We start from the raw sequence: 23,123 nt of genomic DNA, 5'->3' as shown, positions 1-23,123 counted from the left end.
CCCGTAGTGGGGTATAGCTTGGAAGATTGTGAATGCCTCTCGCCCTAACAAAGCGTGATATCCGCTGCCGAATGGGGCCACTTGGAACGTGACCTCCACGGACCTGTAATTGTCCGGTGAGCCGAACACTACATCTAGTGTGATTTTTCCTGTGCAGCGTACTTCTCGACTAGGGATTATCCCTCTGAAGGTTGTGCTGCTTCGCTCGATGCGGTTCCAGTCAATATCCATTTTTTGAAGGGTTTCCTCGTAGATGAGGTTTAATCCGCTGCCGCCATCCATGAGTACCTTGGTAAGGCGAAAGCCGTCCACTATCGGACTGAGGACCAATGCGGCTGGTGCTCTAGCTGTTCGGAATTTAGGTTCGTCGCTGGCGTTGAAGGTGATAGCCGTGTCACTCCATGGATTGGCTGTTGCTACTTGGTAGACTTCGGCGAGTCCGCGGATTGTTCGTTTTCGCATGTTATTTGATGCGAAAGTCTCGAAGACTGTTAATACCGTACCAGTACTGCTGGGCTATTTGTCCGGGGCTAAAAAGCCTTCGCCACTACTGGCCACCTGCCGTAGTATCCAACATGCTCGAAGGCTGTGTGTTGGAGTGGCGCCCTCCGTACTGTGGATTTTGCAGGGTCCGTTGAGCTAGCCCTCCAGTACGGTTCCGTGCCCTTTAGGGGGTCTTTGCTTTTTGGTTTTTAACCCAGGTGCTTGAGTATGGCGCACCCTTTTACTTCGGACTAGGGTTGTGGTCAAGGCCGGACTGTCCCAAAACCTAGTTTCGGTGTTCCTGGCACTCTCTGCTGCACAATATTTTTGTACGATAGCCGCTAGGTCGATGAAGTGTGTAACTTCACGATGACTTATGGCGTTCATGATTCCCTTGTCCATGCAATTGTTGCATAAAGTTGAAATTGCGCTTTCTTCGCAGCAGTCCTTTATCCTGTTCATAACCAGGAGGAATCTGACCCAGTAATGATGTACTGTTTCATCGGGCTCTTGCCGTATTCGAGATAGATCTCTTATGTTTGGGTGGGCGGGTGGAATCAAGTTCGGAACCCCGCCCGATCTAAGGCTCAAAGGCCGAGAAGTTTCCGGATTTGGAAGCTTGACTTGCTGGATGCTTTCCAGCGAATCTAGTCCGATGCCCGACTCTAAGTTCAGTATTTGATTAGGTCCGTCCCTTCGCGGGGATCCGGCTTGGAGGGATCGGGAATCCGGACATAGTTGGTTTTCAACGTACAAGAAGGGTTGCCACATTGTTCCTCTACCACGACAATGTGGTGGGTGGCCTGAGGAGAGTTAATCTCTCTCAGATCGGGTTTAAGCCCAATCTGATCGTAGTCTGTAGCGACTCCCAGGGCGGCAATGCGATCCAAGAGCTCGTTTATAGAGGAGAGCTCAATCGGATCTAACTGCTCGGCGAATTCCGGGCTGACGTGAAGATCGCTTTTGATGACCTGAGAGGTCATCGTCGGAGCGATGGCCGAACAGGCGGTCATAAGAAAACCACCTAGCCGGACAGTTTGGCCGACGGCCAAAGCTCTCTTGACGACGGTGCCGTCTTTAAAGACGGGAGAAGGCATCCTTCCTGATTGCGACGGCACAGAGGAACTCTCAATGAAAGCACCAATGTCGGTGTCAAAACCGGCGGATCTCGGGTAGGGGGTCCTGAACTGTGTGTCTAGGTAGATGGTAACAGGAGACGAGGGACACGATGTTTTTACCCAGGTTCGGGCCCTCTTGATGGAGGTAAAACCCTACGTCCTGCTTGATTAATATTGATGATGTGGGTTACAAGAGTAGATCTACCACGAGATCAAGGAGGCTAAACCCTAGAAGCTAGCCTGTGGTATGATTGTTGTTCGTCCTATGGACTAAAGCCATCCGGTTTATATAGACACCGGAGAGGGCTAGGGTTACACAGAGTTGGTTACAAAGGTAGAAGATCTACATATCCGTATCGCCAAGCTTGCCTTCCACACCAAGGAAAGTCCCATCTGGACACGGGACGAAGTCTTCAATCTTGTATCTTCATAGTCTTGGAGTTCGGCCGATGATGGTAGTTCGGCTATCCGGACACCCCCTAGTCCGGGACTCCCTCACCTGCGCCAGTAGAACATCATCATCATCACCACGCCGTCGTGCTGACGGAACTCATCCCCGACACTTTGCTGGACCGGAGTCCGGGGATCGCCATCGAGCTGAACGTGTGCTGAACTCGGAGGTGCCGTACGTTCGCTACTTGGATCGGTCGGATCGTGAAGACGTACGACTACATCAACCGCGTTGTCATAACGCTTCTGCTTACGGTCTATGAGGGTACGTGGACAACACTCTCCCCTCTCGTTGCTATGCATCACCATGATCTTGCGTGTGCGTCGGAATTTTTTTGAAATTACTACGTTCCCCAACACAGTCCACGTCCGATGGAAGTCATTCCTTGACCATGTTGACCACGCCACGCCGAGAGCACCACAACGGTGGACGACGGCGAGGCCTAGGAAGGGGACAATGCGGAGCCGGGGAAGACACGACAGTGGATGCACACGCGGAGAGGAGTATGAGGGTTCACTGGTTCGGTTGCACTACCGTCGCCGCAGAATAACAGGGGGTGTGGGTGAGTGGAGGGATGGCCTGGCCAGCGGTGGGAGTAGTAGGGGTGGTGAGGCCTCCGCGGCAGCACAGCCGGCCACGGGAGGCAGGAGCAGGCGGCACGACCGGCGCTGCTTTGGGCGGCTGGAAAAAGAAGACCAGAGGTTGAAGAAGCACGACGACCGTTGGATGGACATCGTACGGTCACTGCAGCTAGAATCGTTTATATTGACTAAGTTGACAAAGCCCTTGGTATGTCAACTTAGTAGGCCCACAGGTCAGCTTCCAAAACGGTGCGCCCCAGATGTCAGGGGGAGAAATCATTTTTTGGGCGGGTGAACCTAGAATATCCGAGATTGAAAAAGAAGCACGGCTCCATTGGATGGACATCCAACGGCCACTGCTGCTAGAACCGTGTGTTGACTATAAGTTGACAAAGCCTTGCATACGCGTCAACTCTGTTTTTTTTAAGGACGCGTCAACTTAGTAAGGCCAGAAGTGTGTGGCAGAGAACTTATAGCCCATTTGAGATTTATAAGAATGTGTAGCCCATTTTTGAATTCTAATGGAATTTACTACAACCCATTTATAGTTTGTTAAAAGTACAGCCCATTTCAACCAACCATTCAAAACAGAACTCAATAAAATTTCCCACATTTTGATGGGATCCGAATATTTTTATCCCGAAATTTCTAGTCAGGTTAAATACAATTTCAATATAAATTTATATTATGTAAAAATCCAATGAAACATTGCGCTTGCAACAATTAATGAAATTAAAATTTTCAATATTCCAAAAATAATATTTTATAAAGTAATCACTGTTTGGTGCATTTTTTATAGTTACTACCCAGTTTTTATAATTACATCCCATTTATTATTTCTTAAAGCCCATTTTCTTGTTAAGCCTAATACATCCCTCCTAGGAAAGATTTGCAGCCCAGCGGGGCGGAGAATAACAACTTGACCTTGCCTGGGTATTCCTCAAAAAAAAGTATAGCCGGGCTAGCCATTTTCAGCTTGAAAAAAATTAATATCTGGGCTGGATATCTGGCCTGGGCTAGACGGGCTACAACCCGCTCAGTTAATACCCGCAGCGATGTTTTCGTTGTTGTTCAGAGGAGAAAAATTAATATCTGGGGTAAACATCGAAAAACTCTGTAGTGCTCACACCTCAAAAACACAAATACTGCTCGAGCTGCTTGGTCCCAGCTGTCGGCCGCTTCTTGTGCAATTCTCTCGTTTATTGACTACTCCCTCCTTTCCGGTTTATAACGCTCAATTCAAAAATCTTAGCAATCAAGGTAGTGGCGAGTGGTGGAATACTTTTTGTAGTTTTGCAAGAGCACCTAATTAATGCTCTTGTTATCCTCAAAAAATTATGTTTATCAATGCATTAATTGCAATGCATGCATGCATAAAGTACATGCATTGATCAATTTTCTCTTAATACTTGCATGCAATGATTTAATGCACCTTGCAATCTGAACATGTGATGGAAAACAACCAAATTGAGCCTTATAAAATGGAAAAACTAAAATTTTGAGATAAGCCCTATAAACCGGAAAGGAGGGAGTACATAGGTTGACAATGGTGTGGGACCGTGATGTCAGAAAACCAGGAGGAAGCAAAATAAAGTATATATATATATATATATATATATATATATATATATATATATATATATAATAAGGAGGCACTTGCGTACGTGAGGCTATGGACCTGGTGGGTCCCCATTGTCATCCTATCCAAGTAAAGTCATCTCCTCGCCCGCGCGCGCTTCCCGCCCGAAACAGTCAGCGCCGGCCGCCCCGCTTCCCGGTGTAGGCGATTGCTCCGCCTTCAAACGACACAAGAGCCATCCGTCCGTCCATCTACCGCACACATTAATGATATGCGGTTGCCGAGGTGGCTACTCCGGCGCCACATGTCCGCCCCTCCGCCCGCCCACCATTGCTATATAAACTGCTGCGCCGGCCATAGCCGTAGTCATCCGCATCCGTTCCCTTTCTCCCGTCCACACCACTACTGCCCACCATGGCTTCCTCGCGCGCCAGCGCTTTTCGGGATGGGCGGACGACGGACCACAAGGAGATGGCAGCCATTGCTGCCGACCAGCTAGCTGGCAGGCAGCCGGAGGACGACGATGTCCCAATGGAGAACATGGTAGTCGATGATCCGGTGCCAACCCCCTCCTCTGCGCCATCCTCGCCGGTGCATTGCACCATGACCATCGGCGAGGCCCATGCCCAATATATGGACAAGGTGAGGCAAATGCGTGAGGAGCAGTTCCGGGAGGTGCAGGCCGACGCCGCCTACAACCACCATCTCCTCCAGGAGCACCTGCAGGCGGAGGAGTAGATCTCCGCGGAGCAGGCGGAGCAGGAGGTGCTGCTCGACTCGTACCGCTCTGCCCGCAAGGGCCGCCTCGAGCGCTGGCGGTACCGCATGCGGGTGGCGGAGGCTGCGGCCGCCTATAAAGAGGCTAGCAAAGAGGGCGATGAAGCGGGCGAGGCGCTGTTTGGCGAGACCGAGGACGAGGAAGAGGACAATGCCGGCTCCGACGAGTCCCCGCTCCGCTGGCGTCGACGATGCCCTGCTCCGCCGAGGCCCCGCGGCGCCAACAATGAGGCAGAGGACACCGCCGGCTCCGCCGAGGCCCCGTCCCGCCAACAACGAGGCAGAGGACATCGTCGGCTCCGCTGAGGCCCGCCCCGCCAACAACGAGGAAGAGTAGAACACGGTAGGTCACCGCCGCTCGGGTACAAGTAAGGCCACCGCTGCTACCCTCTGGTTGAAGCCAAGCTAGGCGGGTTGACCATTGACGACCGGTTAGCTTCTTGGCGGTGACGTGGAGTCGGAGAGCTGCGCTGGAGAAGAACGCTACTTCTACTTAACTGCTGGTGCAGTTGGCTAACTGACACGTGGGCCCAACAGGCCACATGTCAGTTACGCAACTGCACCTGCAGTTAAGTCACTGGAGCTTCTGTCCGGCTCAGCGGGACACAGGTTGGTAGCTTCGGTTAATTAATTATACCTCCAGCGCACCCCTTTTTAGTTTTTTTTAGAAAAGGAGGATGACCCCTGGCCTCTGCATCTGGGAGATGCATGCGGCCACAAACACCCCTTTTTAGTTGAACAATGTATGAAATGTAATTAAATCCAGCATGTTTTTATGAAATCCGACCGTGTATGAATGAATTTATTTCGATTAGTTCGAATTCCTGTATCACTGACATTGGATGAACATGCAAAACAATACGTACTAGCATTATTCTCAGGGTGAGCACCTCGTTTGCAGCAGTTTCACATGTACTCCCTCCGGTCCTTTCTATACAAGTTTTGTCTGCAGTCAAAGTATCTCTACTTTGACCAATCCTATACAAAAAAGTATGCACTTTCACAATGTGCAAAGTAAAAAGGAACAGAAGGAGTACAAAGAGTTTGAGCAGCTTTTTAGCGTTTCTGGCAATTCATAGAGAACATTCAAAACAATCGATGATTATGCATCTCAGCGACTCACATGTTAGAGGCAATATTTACTTCACAACTAAAGAATAAAGAAAAAATTGATCGACGCTGCTGATAGCAAGGGCGTCCCATTCGAAAATATCAAACGCATGTCTTAAAATCAACGAGAAAAATTTGACAAGGTTGTCCCATTCCAAAATATCAAATGCCTACGATTGTGGAATGGGCAGGGTTTGCCATCAGTTCGGACATTGACATGGCACCTCGTGCTAAATAAACCAACTGTTCTTTTTGTGCAGTTCCACCAAAATCAACCAAATTCATGCGTAGCTTGTATGATTTCGCCCTTATATGTTGCAACACCTTGAACTTATCGGCACCTCCTTTCTTATGGTGGAAATGAATGATTCGATGTATTCATGAACATTTTGTGTAGTTTCCGTTGAAATCAAGCTAATCACCCCTGTTTGCACAAATACAAAAAAGTGATTAGTATAAAGCAAAATGTACTATGAATTGACAGTTTAAACAAGCACCTACATGGTCCATGTAGAGCACACTTTTAGAAAAATGGAACTCACCAGAAAGAATCCTAGAACAACATTGTACTCGCGCATCACAGCAAAAAAATGGAGATTTGTCAGTCCTTCTGAGCCGAAGTTAGTTTGGTCTTGTGGGGAGTAATGTAACCATCCTTCAACTGCTCCTTCTGATGAGAATCCTAGAACAACATTGTACTCATGCATCACAGCAAAAAAATGGAGATTTGTCAGTCCTTCTGAGCTGAAGTTAGTTTGGTCTTGTGGGGAGTAATGTAACCATCCTTCAACTGCTCCTTTTGATGAGAAGATAGACATGGCTTCTTCATCTTGGCATAATCGGAACTAGTCACTTCACGTACTCCATATTCTTCTTCAGAGGAAGATGATCCTATTGTGCAAAGACAAGATGATAACTAAATGCTAGCATCCCTATTTTCTCAAAAAAAGGAAAGGAAATATTTAAAACAGCACAGATGAAGCACTTCTCAAGGACAATACCACTTTTTCATGACAGTATCTAAACAGTAGCACAACACCAATAGAGATGACAAAGCTCAATCATATGGATGAATTAGTGGGCGAGTACCAACCTTTGTCAGGAGGCTTATTGTGTAGAGCATACAAATCAAGCACTTCTCCGGAACCATCTGTTGCTATCTACTATGGTGGCCATGCTTACTATATACTCCTCGATTAGTTTAATGTTTCCAATATCTTTTTGTGCAGTTCCACTAAAATATATGGTAGTTCCACTAAAATATATGGTATCTTCAAAGAAGATACCTGTTTGCACATGTAGAGATAATTACGTATTACATTAAGAGTGTCATCAAATCAGTGGCAAAACAATTGCTTGTTCCAGCCATAGCAATAAATTAAGATGCAAAACAATATCATTACTTGTGTCATCACACTTCCAGTGCTTCATTACAGCATCGGGAGTTGATTTTTGTTTTTTCGCTTGTTCTTCCCCTTCATCACTTGGTTCAATAACAGACAAGCTTCGCCTTCAATGTAAGATTTGGCATGTCAATTAGGGAGCACAAGTATAGCACTAAACAATGACATTAATTTTCTGATGGAAGTGGCAAAATACAGGCCAACAGTTGTGAAATATCCTTATCTTACCTCAATGGGATATTACGGTGCACATACAGATTGGAAGTCTTGTCTCCATTTGTGCAGTTCACTAAAATCAAGCAACACTATCGTACAAGTAGCACAACATATGAAAGCACACTGCAGAATCATGTGAAAGAAGGCTAGTACTGACCTCTCATGATGTGGAATTCAAACAACTCACAAGAAGAAGATTTGAACCAAATTCGCCTTAACGGATAGGAAGTATGATCTCCTCTTGTGCAGTTCCACTAAGATCAAGCAATCAAGCAACTTTGTCGGTGTGACATTTTGGTTGAACTACACAAAACACTCTTAAACCAAAAGTGTTTTGTGCAGTGAAACAAAAGGTCACAATGGCAACAAGGTGAAGTAGATAACCCTGTTTACACAGAGGTGCAAAGGAAACAATTAGTGGTCAATAACGGTGGATGACACAGAAGCCAACAAAAAGAAGCATCTACCTTATCTAAATGGGAAAGAAAGCAAGACAGTAGCATTTCTCAAACGGTGGCATTGATTAATATTAACATAGATATTATATTAACAATAAAATTTGTTAAACATGTAATTTGCTTTTAACTGTGGCATTTCATCAATTTTCCAGCGGCATTATTAGAGGGTGTTTGTTTACAGGGACATTTTGGTGTAGGGACTAAAAAAACTCCGTGTCAGTCACATCTAAACCAAACAGGAGGGACTTTTCGGGACTAAAAGTGGGCATTTGGGACTAAAGAAAGAAGACCCCGAGGGAGTCATTTTGGGACTTTTTCCAACAGTTGCCCCTGCCATGCATTGCACCTTGTTTCTATTAGTTCATTACTAGGGGTAACATGGTCTTTTATCATGTCATTTAATAACCTCTAGTCCATGTTTAGTCCCTGGAACCAAGCAGGTACGGACTAGGGAGTTTTTAACCAAACATGGCCTTAGATTAACGACAACTAATGAGTTGCACGGGACAGTGGACGCACCAGCACCATGTGCATCTACCGGTGTACTGTGGTCATGCACAGTCTGTTGCAACAAAGAACAAACAACCAAGGAGCATATTTGTGTTGGTCCCAGTTTTGTTATCTTTAGACACCTTTCCCTATGTGAGCACATCAAATCTAGTCCTGCTCAAACTCTACAGCCTTGTCCCTTCCTTTGCTTTTTGAACTAGTACTTTAGCCCCTTCCTTTCCTCTTTGAACCACGTCCTAGATTTATGCGATACAACTTTCCCCACAACTTTCCCCCATTCCTTTCCTCTTTGAACCACGTCCTAGATTCATGTTATACAACTTTCCCCCTTCATTTCCTCTTTGAACCACGTCCTAAATTCATGCTATATACAACATTTCCCACTACTTTCCCCCACTCCTTTCCTCTTTGAACCACGTCCTAGATTCATGGGATACATGCAGCTAGAACAATGCATGTGGAGTAAGTAAAATATACCTTAAGGTTCTTGGGGCGTGGTTCGGTGGGCGACGGGACGGCAGCGAAGAAGAAGGGGTCGGAGGACCTCCCGCACCGCTGCTGGGTGGAAAGTGAACAGTAGCGCCGGTAGTGGATTCCCTCCCTCGCCAACGGGACAATGTTAAGCCTCCTTCCCTTCCCGGCGGACGGATCCTGCCGGCTCTTTGAGCAGCAGTGAGGGGAGAGAGAGGCCAACGAAGTCTTGTTTAGATTAGGAGGGCGAGAGAGTGTGAAGAGAGCAATTACAAGCGTTAAGGCTCCAGCGGGAGAGGGTGAGAGAGTGTGAAGAGAGCAACTACAAGCGCTGAGGCTCCAGCGTGTATATATATACTGGAGAGAGTGTGTGAAGGGTGCAAACCCTAGAAAACAATTTGACCAGTAAAAGAATCCTCCTGGCAAAAATTATGCTCAAGTGTAGTTATCGAACCCGAGACCTCAAGTTTGATGAGCGAACAGGCTAACCAGCTACACAACCTCCTGTTATGTTCAATGAGAGGAAAATAACCTTTTATACATTTCTACATTCGTGTGACAGGCATGCCGTGTTTTTTTTTGTGTGTGTGAGTCATTAGGATTTCAATCATAATCGTGTCATGTGGCTTTGGTGGTAAGACTATCCACAGTGGTGCAGAAATAATGCAGCCTTAGTCACCTTACCTCTCTCCATGTAGTACGTTGGGTCCCACCAGTCAGAGGGTGAAAGAAAAAAATTAATAAGAAAAATTAAAAGCGCCAGCGGTGTATCTTACTACCTCACACATCTCGCTACTGCTCGGGAACACTGTCCAATTGATCCCTCTGTTCGCTCACGTACTATTTTAAGTGAATCCTTATTATAACATGCACACAAATTTTGGGCACTTGTATTCGACTTAAGTCAGTGTGCCACCGTATCTCGTATACTTACTACTCCCTCCGTCTAGGTGTAATAAGTCATGTTAGAAGGTGCAACGGGACCAAGGTGCATGCGTGTGCATGTGTGTGTTTAACAGCATGTGTGTGTTAGAGAGTGCGATAGATCACTTACTCCTACAGAGATATGGTGTGTAGTGTACGATTTTAGCCGTGAGAGTCGGTGCATCCTCTCGTTTCCGGGCGTGTCCGGTAGGGACATGCGGACATCTGCCACGCCCGCTCCTGACCAGCCTGGCCCACCCAAAGCCCCTCCATCGCCCGCACGCGCTTCCCGCCCGAAACGGTCAGCGCCGCTCCAAAGAATCGATGCCGCATTCATGCCCGGACAGAGCGGACGCGACCTCTCACTGGCGCAAGAGTGATGGTTGCTTCGTCCGTCCAACTTAGTGCTGGGTCTATGTGATTTGACGGCTCATTGGTCTTTATTACTAAGGTGGTAGGACTGCTGGATGTCCCACGCTTTCGGCAAAAGGAGGTAGTAGATTACAATTTTCTCCATTCTTACCGCGGAGGAGTGCAAGAGCTGTGAAAACACGCAGGTTCAGTGATTACATGGCCCACCTCACACTATCACCGTGCGACACCTAACTCTTTACATAGTACTCCCTCCGTTCCTAAATATTACTAGATGAGTCCCCGCGCGTTGCCGCGGAACAACGGTATATCTCTCTGCGCAAAATTATCGATTTCATAGAACTAAAAAAAATCTATAACCACATGGAAAATGTGGTAGCCAAACTAAATAAATTCCCATCATCATTTAGATCATCCCACGTAAGGAAAAAAGATCAGCCAACTCCTACTGCATAATGGGATTATATTTTTCTTTTTGACATGTTAATGGGACTTAAAAGCTCACCTACGTGCATGCCACCGGTGCATGCTTGCATGCAGACATGTTGATTTGATTTAAAACCCACTCACATGCATGTGCCACAGTATTTCTGCATGCTTGCATGTGGCTTAGTGCGGAGCCTCTCAACGTCTAGATCAGACGGCTATTGTGACTGATTTACTTCATCTAACGGCTACGTCAATTTTGATGATGTGGCTCAAGGAGAGGATAGAGAATTCCTAGTAGTGGGGGCTAGCTATTACTAGTAGATAAGTCTTTGTAGAGATTCCACTAGGTGAACTACATACGAAACAAAATGAATGAATCTACACTTAAAATGCATCTATATACATCCGCATGTGGTTAATGGTGAAATCTCTACAAAGACTTATATTTAGGAACGGAGGAAGTACTAGTATAGTACTAGTATGTACTGTAATTTATTAGCGAGATAAATTTGTACAATGCTATGAAGCTTCCAGGTCCTGTTACATGTATCTTGCGTCCAAGGTTGCCCGTTGCAACATTTCATCAAATACAAAGGAGACTAACATGCATGCTATTGCATCTCAATGATTGACAGATCATAGCAAATATGTACTCCCTTTGTTCCAAAATAAGTGTCTCAACTTTGTGCAAACTTTAGTACAAAGTTGTACTACCACTAAAGTTGACACTTATTTTGGAACAGAGGCAACTAAAGAAAAAAAACGATCCATGCAGTCCCTAGCCCTTGAACCTTGAACCCTGACCAGGTTTCAATTTGCTGGCAACGTTCGAGCTTCCTAATAAATGAAGTTTGCAACCTTTTGACCATCGGTTCATTTTGTGCAGTTTCACCAAAATCGAGATGAGCATCCCTGTGGCAAAGAAATTGAAGAAGCGTGATTAGAATAAGATTACTAGGACTAGTTGATGAGACATAGACTCATCACAAATATAGTACGTAGAAGCCAGTAGAGGTATCAGGTATGTGCGGGGCAAAGAAGTAGAGAAATAACCACATGGAGTGATGTGGGCAGCTGGAGCAGTGGTGCAAGCCGACTGTAAAGGGTGTTGTACCTAAGGGACGTAGCTCAACCTTGAGGAGGGCGGCGGGAGGCGGCAACTGCCCACGTCGCGACAGTGAGCAAGGGATGAAGGCAACCTCACTGGCTTTGTGAAAGAGAACGGCGTGGACCCCTGATCGGGACGTGCCGACAGTGGGTTTTCACCGTCGGCGACGACCACCGCATATACACTCAGCATCCACCCCTTCCCCAAGCGGACGTGATCCGCCGGGATGTTAGAGATGTGGCCACAGTCGTTTTGTGCGAGAGAGTGTGAAGATAACAACCCCGGCAAGCAACCGTGTAGGCTGGCCCGTCCTGACTATGTATATAGTGGAGCGGTTTCCTTTTCTCCCCATATGAACCTATCATATTGCGTACGTGCCACTGAAGAAAAAATTATTTATAAATGACGTGGCACCTACTACTCGTTCTCCTATAACCTTGCGTTTGGCATCTCCAAAATATTAACCTTGCGATTGGCTCTTCGCCTCTTCGGGAAGTCGAGCAATAATGGTAGTGCAGTATATATCATTATGGCTATATGAGACTGAATGAATTGCTGCACGTCCACCACGTGGGCGAGGGTCGAGGGGCGAGGGAGAGTGCTACTACATACGGAGCAAAATGAGTGAATGTACACTCTAAAATACGTCTATATACATCAGTGTTTGGAGTATGTACTAGTAGTTCATATTGAAATCTACTAAAGGACATATATATTCCAAACAATATGATATAATCTCTATAACCAAGGTAGTAGGGACGAGGAGTAAACAGAGGGAGTAGTAAATTTTTCTCCTCGTCCTGCGAGCCACCGCGCGCATGGGCGAGGGAGGAGCAAGCTTCACCTCATCCTGTGAGCCACCGCACCCGTGGGCAGGGGAGACGGCATACTAAGCAAGCTTCTCCTCATTCTGCGAGTTGACGGGACACATCAAAAGTACTCCAGTGTATAGAGCCTTGCCTCTAAGGTAGGCCCCACATGGTTTGCCTCTTTTTTTAATTTAACATAACGCGTCAAGTCGCAATTTGTTTGTTCACCCGTGGTAGACGATCCTCCCTCCACCAAGTGGACAACCAGTACACGTGCCAGATTACCACGTGGGCTGCCTTTATCGTACAGAAATGAGCTCCACCGTGTACCCGCGCGGGTGTGGTTGGGAAAGAGACGGGAGTACGTGCGCCGTGCATGCACCTCTTCTCTTCGTGCACGTCCCCCACCTACGTGGGTGTGTGTGAGAGATACAAACCGCGTTCGTGAGTGTTTTTTGTTTAGTGGTGGGGGGTGGGGGTGGGGTGGGGGGTTGATTTCGTGAATTATTTGTGGGAATATGTGTCGATGACATCTCAAACAAGATTTTGCATGCAATGTGTGTGAAATGGAGGCCTATCCATATCATACATAGAGGGTCGGGCAATCCACGAGAAGAGAGGGAGGGGTCATATCTATCGATAGAGTCGAAGAGAGGATCAAGTGGGTGGGTGCGAGATCGATGAAGAGAGCCATCGAAATTGTGTGTGTGTGTGCGCAAGTCAAAGATATAGGGTGACTGGCCTACCGGAATATTAGAGGGCACATGTCAAGTTTGTGTGTGGCAGGGAGACATGACTAGAGCGCTTGATGTATCGGTGTGTAGGGGGGAGGGGGTGGGGGGAGGGGTAGGCAGAGGCCTAACTATAGAGGTAGAACGACTCGTATATGTGCTGAGAAGGAGAGAGCCAGCTATGTCTTGAGGGAGATCGGTGGTCGACATCCATACATAACTGAAGGACGGGAAATATGATGGGACAGAGAGAGAGAGGAGAGAGAGAGGAAGGGAGAGGGAGGGAGAGGGGTACAGTGCTAGATGGGTGATGGAGTTGCTTCTCGGAGATGTTGGGAGAGGCCTACTAGACAAACTGAGGGTGGAACTGCAATGTTATCAATAAGAGTGGGGATGTGTTTCTGTGTGTGCCTGTGCGTGATAGATCTATCGGGACGCATCCATGGATGATGAAGGGGAACCATGTGTTTGGTAAGCAAACCTAACTAGATCGGTAGATCAATTGTTGTTTGTCGGAGGAAGGGAGAGACACAACTAATGAGGTAGATCGATCGATGTGTGGGTAAAAACGAGTTATAAGGACCTAGCTGGCTATATGTATAGCGAGAGATCGGTCGGTGTACGTCCATTTGTTAGAGGCAAATAAGGCCCAGCGAGACGGATAGACAGAGAGAATGGAGCTAGGAGGTGGTGCGAGAGGCCCAACTACTAGCTAGATAGGGGGAGGAGTGTGAGGTTGTGAGATCGATGCAAAGAGGGGCGAGAATTTACACGTGTGTTTGACCATATGAGAGACACGAGGCAAGGACACATAAAGGAGGAGATTGAAGCTGTGTGTGTATGCTGTATGCAGGCATCGCTGGAGGGGTTTATCGATCGGTGTGTGTCGGAAAGGAGTTCTGGAGACTCTGGGAGAACGACCTAAATAAAAAGATGAATGTGCTCGGTGGATAGAATGCCGAGGGAGTGGGAGGGCGAGGAGGGCGTGTGCATGCACGAGAGAAAGTTAGTGGTGGCTACAAAGGTTAGAGGATTGTGTGGGTGTAAGAGACTAACAAAGATCATAATTTGATATGAAAGCGGATTCATATATTTGAATAGGAGATCATAGTGTTTTAGACATTACATGCATGAATATAGCGGTGATACACGTGTTGTGCACATGTTATACCATAATGTGATAATGCATGGCGTTTGCAACTCACAGCTAAATGCCGAACAATCTAAACCATACTATACATCAAACAATCTCACATTTTATTTGAATTTGTGATAATGTGCGGCGTTTGCAGCTTACAACTAAATATCGAGCAATCTAAACAATACTATATATCGAACATTCTCACATTTTATTTGAATTTGTGGTAATGTGTGGTGTTTGCAACTCACATCTAAATACTTGTAGGCGTAGGGGGCGGGGCACCATACATAATGTGATAAACACATTATACATATGAGACATGGTTTAGATTATGAAGATCTAGCTAGAGCTAGAAATGTAATGTGATTTGAAATCAAAATAAAGTGGATTCAAAAAATCTAGTTCGAGTTCATATAGTACACATAGTTCATATGTAACTCGAGACTAATCATGTGGTGTGCTGTGAAGATAATACACAAACGATGGTTTAACTTGACAATAATGATGATTGTAGATCTTATTAAAACAGAGAAATGAATTCAAATGATTTGACTTCACAACAATAATTACTGTAGATCTTATTAAAATTTAGTTCATATTGAAGCGGTAGTATATACGTTTGGAATGCACTAAAACATTCATTTGAGTAGTAGGTTGCATGCATTATACACGTAGCGAAATATTTTAATTGAACATAACATGAATTCAAAGTTTTGAATGACATTTGTAGTGCGCTTTGATTTGGTACAGTACACATTAGGCTTGTCCAGAAATTTCAACCCGCGCCTTGTTAGCCCGAAATATTTAAGATATATCTTTGTCTCGTTGTGCTCCAACAACTCCCTCCATCTCAACCCGCGCCTTGCTATTCCAAAATTACAACGCGCGCGAAAACTCCCACCTCCTGTGAAATCCCGACACACGAAATGCCCGTGGTACCCCTAAACCGAAAGAACCGCCTCAAATCGGTTGGGGGTACTTTCGTAACTTACCCCACATTTCGGACAAGCGCGTCTCTAAGCCATGGTTCCCCATTGCCATCCCATCCGCCCACCCATTCGTACACCGAGGCCGTGAAAACCCACGACGAAACCTCACACCCTGCTCCGTCCACCACCCAGCCGGAGCCTCTTCCCTGACGACGTCATCCACAACAACACCTCGACGTCCCTCATCCACCGTACCGGATGAGGATCCGTCGTCGATCTCATCGTCCCGTCGGTTTAGCCACCCCGTCCTCCACCTCCAAGGAGGTGACCCGACGTTCTCCTCGTCTTTCACGCCACCTCCATTCCCACACCGCCGTCTTCACCTGCACCACCGGAAGAGCATCATCATCACCGTTTCCTTGGATGAAGCTGCGGCCTAATCAGCGCCACCAAAGAGGTTGTACACTAATCGCCGCATTTTCTTCTTTATTCGATCTCACGGTGCTGCCGGCGCTCGGTCCCGAGCGACATGACGCGGCTCCATCCACGGCGGCATCGCCGGCCACTTCCTCCACGGCGTTGCTCCCTCGGTGGCGACGTCCACATCAGTAGGAGCTGCTGCTTCTTTAGCTCTCGCTCGCGCTGCTGCTCTGCTCTTGCTCTCGGTCCCCTACCTGGTCTGCTCTTGCTATTGCTCTTGCTCGCGCTGCTGCTCTCGCTCTTGCTCTTGCTTGCGATGCTGCTCCGATTTGGCTACACTTCAGTCGACTAAATCGACTTTTGGGTCAGTCGATTTTCAAGGGGTGGGCTCGCCGGGGTGAAGGAACAACCAGCCGCAGCGGGGAGGGGGCTTGCCGGAGAGGTACCCCACTATCTATCTTAGGGTTCAGGATGGGGGCGGTGGTCACCGGCGATGGTGGGGCGTTGGCGGGGCGGTGGCGTGGGGATAGCCGGAGAAAAAGCTCGGCACGGGGGGACCTAGAGGGATGGCCGGGGCGGCGGCGGACCGGCGGTGGGGAGTGTTTTCGGGGTGGGCGGGGCGGCGCACCGCCGGTCGCGAGCGGCGGGGGGCTGCTGTTTGGCCGGTGGTGGCTGGCGGCTCACGGGGGTGGAGGTTGAAGATGAACCGCAGGCCCTTGATTTCGTATCCAACGGCTGCAAAATCGACTGACCAGAGATGAAGAAGTCAGTCGACCGACGTGTAGCCTCACCTTGCTAGTGCGTTTAGTTTCGACAGCAAAATTCAGTTTCGACAGCAAAATTCAGTTTCGACAGTTAGGTTCAGTTTTGACAGTTAAGTTCAGTTTCGACATTTAAGTTCAGTTTCGACAGTTAAGTTCAGAGATGAGCGGCTGATGTATTTTACATCTAGCACTTTGTGGTTATGTATTTTACGTCATGTATTTGAGATGCTATTAGAATTCCACTCAGGTTAACGTTGTTTGTTGTCTCTCTTGTCCTGCTTCAGCCTCGGCGTCGTACAACTCACCGGAGCTGCTCCAACGACGAAACCCTCCATCACAGCGGAGCAGTACCTCGGGCTCCATCTCCAGACGCCTAAGATCTTCTTACCCTCCTCCGACAACAAAGTGAGCCAGAGCATCCTCACCGGCCAACCCAATCAAGCTGAGATCGACATGGCTTCGCCAAAGAGGTTGTACACTTGTTGCATCTCTTTTTTACTCTACATGTTATATATATTGTCCACTGAGCACACAGATTTGTTCCTTTAGTGTCTCCTTGAAAGAAAAAACATAGGAATTTTAATTTTCACTTGTCCTCCTTTTCAAATTCCTATTCATGAAGCACAAGACTAAGAGATAGTAGCATAATAGCATTATAACTGCACATTTTCTTGTGGTTTGACTTAATCTCACCATGCTTCTTTGCATCCTGTAATCTTCCAATTGTTGTGAATCAAACACCCAGATTGGCAGAAATCCTGTGTTTTTAAATTCTCTTTTTTGCATGTGCATTCCTATCCTATTCCTATCTATTTCCTATCCCTGCATTGTTGGAATCCTCCAATTCAAACGAGCCCTTACATAATTACTTCTCTTACAGATAGTTGTCAAAGAAAACTTTGCCTGGTTTGACCCGCTCCTACTGCGCCGTCGTCCACCCCAGCTCAGCTGCTCCAATGACAGAAGGGTCCAGCACAGCAGGGATCCAGCCTCTAGACTGTCTTTCGCCGCCTCAGATCTTCTTCCCTGCCGCTGGCAGACATGAAAACTGCATTACCATCATCAACCGAGCAGATGACCTCGAGGACTACACGGGTCCGCAAGAGAGGTCGCACTCTTTCATGTCTGCTTACGTTATGCATCGCTTAATATTACATGCTACTTTATCGTCATGTTCACCGATTAGACTCTGAGTCAGCTCCAAACTAATGGTCAAACTTCAGTTTTTAAATGGTTGTGGGGTACATATCGGGGCCGCTATCAATAGTATCTATCTACTATCTGGTTAATCTCCGGTGTCTACTATGAGTTTCATGTTGGGTGGGAAACAAACAGTAAAGAAGCCATTATCTGTATTTATTAACTGAAGCCATTATCTGCCTGCTATTATTTGTTTTGGGTCTATTCACGGGTTGCTACCATCACTCTGGATTTCTGTATGCACCCCTTACATAATCTCACTATGTTTTATTCCTACGCATGACAGTTATTGTAAACAATGGAACTGAACATGTAGAGCAGAAGAGACGAGCCTTGCGTGGCAATATAATTTCATGCAGACGTCGCTCCATGGTAGGCGCAAAGGCAGCCCCCCTCCACGCATTTCAGATTGTAATCGAGAGGAAGACATCTGTTCTGAGGGGGATTCAAAAGGAGAAGATAACTCCTATTTACCCCCTGACGTCTTCGCTCTAACTTGGCATGCTGATGTTGGTTATATCATGCATATGATGTCTTGCATTGCTTACTTATACATCAAATATGTCATCTGCTTAGTGTAGACATCCTTTGTGTGGATGCCATCTGTTTAGTTTATTCATCGTTTATGTGAATTATGCAACGCCACCTTGTTTAGCCAGGCATCATATATGTGAATTTTGCAATGCCATCCTGCTTAGCCAGTCATCTTATATGTAAATTATATCAGACCATCCTTTTTTTCTCGTTACATATTACATTTGTTAACAATGTTAGTACATTCAACTACTCTTCATGTGCATCAGCCATTTGACACGGTGATGGCAAATTCTGGAGTGAAAACAAGGTCTTCTGAGCAGAATATGCTATCTGACAAAGTGCATATCTCGCTGGTTACAGATAGCTCCTCAGAGGAGGATTCAGAGACAGATGACCAGTCCTATCCCCCCCGAGGTGTATGCTCTAACTTGGCAGGGTTATGTTGCTCATATCGTGCGTATGGTGTCTCGCATTGCTATGCCATTTGATTAGTTTAGACATGCTTTGTGTGAATGCCACCTGTTCAGTGTCTAATTACCATATATGTGAATTATGCATTGCCATCTTGTTGCAACACATTATATATGTGAATTATACAATGCTATCTTGTTGCAAAGGCATTATGTATGTGAATTATGCAATGCCATGCTATTTAGCCAATCATCATGTATGTGAATTATGTCATGCTATCATTTTTTGTATTACGTGTTCCATTTGTTGACAACGTTTGTATATTCAACTACTCTTCCTGTGCATCAGCCATTTGAAGCGGTGATGGAAGTATCTGGAGTGAAAACAAGGTATTCAGAGCAGACAATGCTACCTGCTGAAGCAGACATCTTACTGGCTACAGAGAGCTCCTCAGAGGAGGACTCAAAGACTGATGACCAGTCCTATTTCCCCCCTGAGGTCTATGCTCAAACTTGGCAGGGTTATATTACCCATGTCATGCATGTTGTCTTGCATTGCTTAGTTTTTAAATCATATATAGATTGTCATCTGCTTACTTGCTTACTATATAAATCATATATTTGAATTATATCATGCCATCATGTTTACATAGTACATACACATCATCTATCTGAATTATGGCATGTCAACCCATTTAATAAAGACATCATATAGTTATATCATCTCATCCTGTTTAGTGTTTACAGTCATCATATTTAGAATTATGGCATTCTATCCATGAATGTATGTGAATTATGGCATGCCAACCTATTTAACAAACACATTATATAGTTAAGTCATGTCATCCTGTTTACATAGTCTCATATTTTGAACTATGTCTTTCCATCTTTTTTAATTAGCCATCATAATGTGAAATTGTGTCATGCTATCCTGTTTAGTTAGCCATCATATATGTGAAATTGTGTCATGCTATCATGTTTGGTTAGACAACATAAATATGAATTATTTCATGCCCTCTTTTATTGCCCACTATCCATTGCACCTGTCTATCATACAATGTCTATACTTTCAATTACTTTTCTTGTTTATCAGCCATTTGAATTGGAGAGCAGTATCTAAGGGAGTAACAACACGATCTTCAGAAAAGATAGTGCTACCAGTTGATGCAGAGAGAACCACGGTTGTACTTGCCCAAGGACCAGATCCACCACACATAACCCAGACTCTCGCAGATTGTACCCCTACCCAGTTGGACAGAGAACCAGCTACACCCCTTCTAATCCCAACCCCGGCAGATAGTAACCCAGTTCCAGTTGACACAACACCGTCTCCACCACAGAGCACCCAAACACGAGCGATTAGTAAGGGAACTGCAGTGCCCAAAGCACGAGGACCACCACTCCGAATCCCAACTCAACGCTTAAAGGAGAAGAAGATTTGTTCTCAGGTCAGGTTCTGTAGCTATGGTTCATACTCCTTTGCTCTTGCATTACAGCATTTACTCATACCAACTATTTTCAAATTTGAAGGATGGAATTGAAACTCCAATGGCGCAATAGGTATGTTTTAAACCTGTTTCTTTAACTGGTTTGCTGTTGTAACCTGCTCTATGTTGATTTCCATTTCAATTGAATAAACAGTTATGTTCTCATGCCATGCACATTACAAGTGTTGTTATTGCTCTATAGTTACCCACACTTATATTCTGTCTATTCTGCTTTGTCTTGAACAAATATTATTTGAACTATGTCTCTATCTTGATTTGGCAACAAAAACTAGAATGATATAGACCATAAAGTGACCATGGTACATAGATATATGTTTGTTTCATGCTGTTATCCTGTCCACTTTACTACTGAACTCATTTACCAAAATGAGTTTCATATACAACATGGTAAACATGTGATGTGTCTGCTTGTTTCTCTTTTAGAATGTGGATAAAATATTGGAGAACAGTACCGCGTTATCCAATGGTAAAGGAAGTAATGCAGATAAGGTTCAAGATAGTGAGACATCCCTGTTGGTCTTCAGGAAAGCTGATAAAAACTATCTTGACGACAGTGAGGGAACCCAAAAGTCCTGTCTTGATGTAGTGTTCGAGTTACTGGCCACTACTGCTGGCACAAGCTCTTCGAACTCGCTGCCTGAATCAGTTCGTCTTCTTGAGTCTCAACTTCAAGTTGAAAGACATCAATCAGATGTGTTGCGACAGGAAGCTGAAGGACTGAGGAAGTCCCTACAGAATTCAGATGCATATTTTCTGGTGCAACAGCAAGCGCTGGAGGATTTAAGCACCAAACAAGAGAAAGTTAATAAGCTTGCTAAGCATCTTGCCAGCAGTATGGGTACCCAGGATATTGTTTCTTGAGATCTTCTGAAGTGGTTTCAGTTTTGGATTTGTTTTGCTGCGGCGTTTATTTGCGCTGGTCGCCAACTTTGACAAAAGTGTATATGATATGCTGCTTTGTTCCCTATATTTGCACTTGTGGCGAACTTTGATGCCCAGTGGATGTAATATGTGTAACAGCCGTGATAGCCTAGCATAAGTTGCTTGCTTATTTATTTCCTTGTTGTCTTGTTTATTTGTTTGCTTGTAGTTAGTGCAGTTCTTTTTAAAACTAGGCCACAATAACCATGGGCTAATATTTACTATAGTGACACAGGGCCTCATACGGGCCGTAGAAATAGTGGGCCTTCTACGGGTCATAGAAATAATGGGCCTTCTACGGGCCATAGAAACAATGGGCCTTCTACGGGCTGTAGAAACAATGGGCCTTCTACGTGCCGTATCATCAATGGGCCTTCTACGGGCCGTATCATCAATGGGCCTTATACGGGCCGTATGACCATAACGGGCCATCGTTAATAGGCTGTATTTGATGATGCTATGAAAACGACCCAGTATTAACGGACCACAAACGGGCTGATGTAACCACGGGCTGAATTTGGCCTACAAGCAGAAAATGACAGTAACGGGCCGTAAGTAAACGAATGCTGGAAATGAGCCCAAGAATAAATGGGCTCTGAGAAGGCTGAAGATAACATTTGCTGGAAACGGTCCAACTGAATAACGGGCCCTTAATGGGTATAAAGTGATATACTGTTCATTACGGGCCAGTTTCACCATGGGCCGTTAATGGGTGTAAAGTGATACACTGTTCATTGCGGGCCAGTTTCACCACGGGCCGTTAATAGGCCAAGAGTTACATAGGGCCTCATATGGGCGGAAAGACGTCATGGGCCATACATGGGCCAGAAGTGAAAACGGGCTGGAATAATATTGGATGGCCCAGATGATGCTACTGGGCCTAATGCGGATAGGGCGTAACGGGCCTTGGGTTAGCGGGCTGTAAATGGGCTATATGCGAACAGGTCGTTAACAGGCTTTCCATGGGCCGGCCCGCCACCTTTTGACCAAGTCAAACGGGCCGACCTTTTCATAGGAATGGGCCTTTGTTGGGCCGTGCCATGTGTCGACGTATCATAGGCGCCTTCTGTCCAATGAGTGGATGACATCTGTCCCAACGGTGAGCCGACACGTGTTTCCTCCAGCCAATGATGATTTTACACGTGGAAAATCCCCATTGGTCGGGGCTGTTAACGGGTTATTGGATCCAAAACCCGACCCGATAGCTTAACGGCATTCCGTTACGGTGGATGCCACGTGTCGATCACCCTTGACGAAAGCACTTCTGTGACGCGCGATTTATCGTCATGGAAGTGGACACTTCCATGATGATAATTTTGGTAATGTCATGGAACACTTCTACGACATCACAGGTATGACTATCTTGATTCTGTCATAAATTTGTCATGGATGTACATGCATGACAAAAAACGCAACCTACTGTGACAAACAGGTATCATCATGGAAGTGTATTTATTTTTGTAGTGATGGCTTGGAACAAAGGAGGGAGAGGGAGTACAAAAACAGGTTGTTTGAATAGAAGGATCGGGTGGGAGGGGGGCTCCACAGGGATGGACAGAGGGATAGGAAGGGCAAATAGGATGTGGCTTACTCACCAAGGTACTGGGGGAACCAGGACCAACGTGGCAATCATGGTGGGTGCCCGGAAACTCGCAATACTTTCAGCACCTGGAGAGAAGCAGTATGTCGACAGGGAGGTGCGGGGATCTCTAGATGGTCCGGCACTGGTGAGAGAAAACAAGAAAGGTATGTTAGGAAACCAC

Source organism: Triticum aestivum, chromosome 3B (genome assembly GCF_018294505.1).
Source record: "Triticum aestivum cultivar Chinese Spring chromosome 3B, IWGSC CS RefSeq v2.1, whole genome shotgun sequence".
Classification (NCBI taxonomy): Eukaryota; Viridiplantae; Streptophyta; class Magnoliopsida; order Poales; family Poaceae; genus Triticum; species Triticum aestivum.
This window is presented reverse-complemented; position numbering follows the sequence as displayed.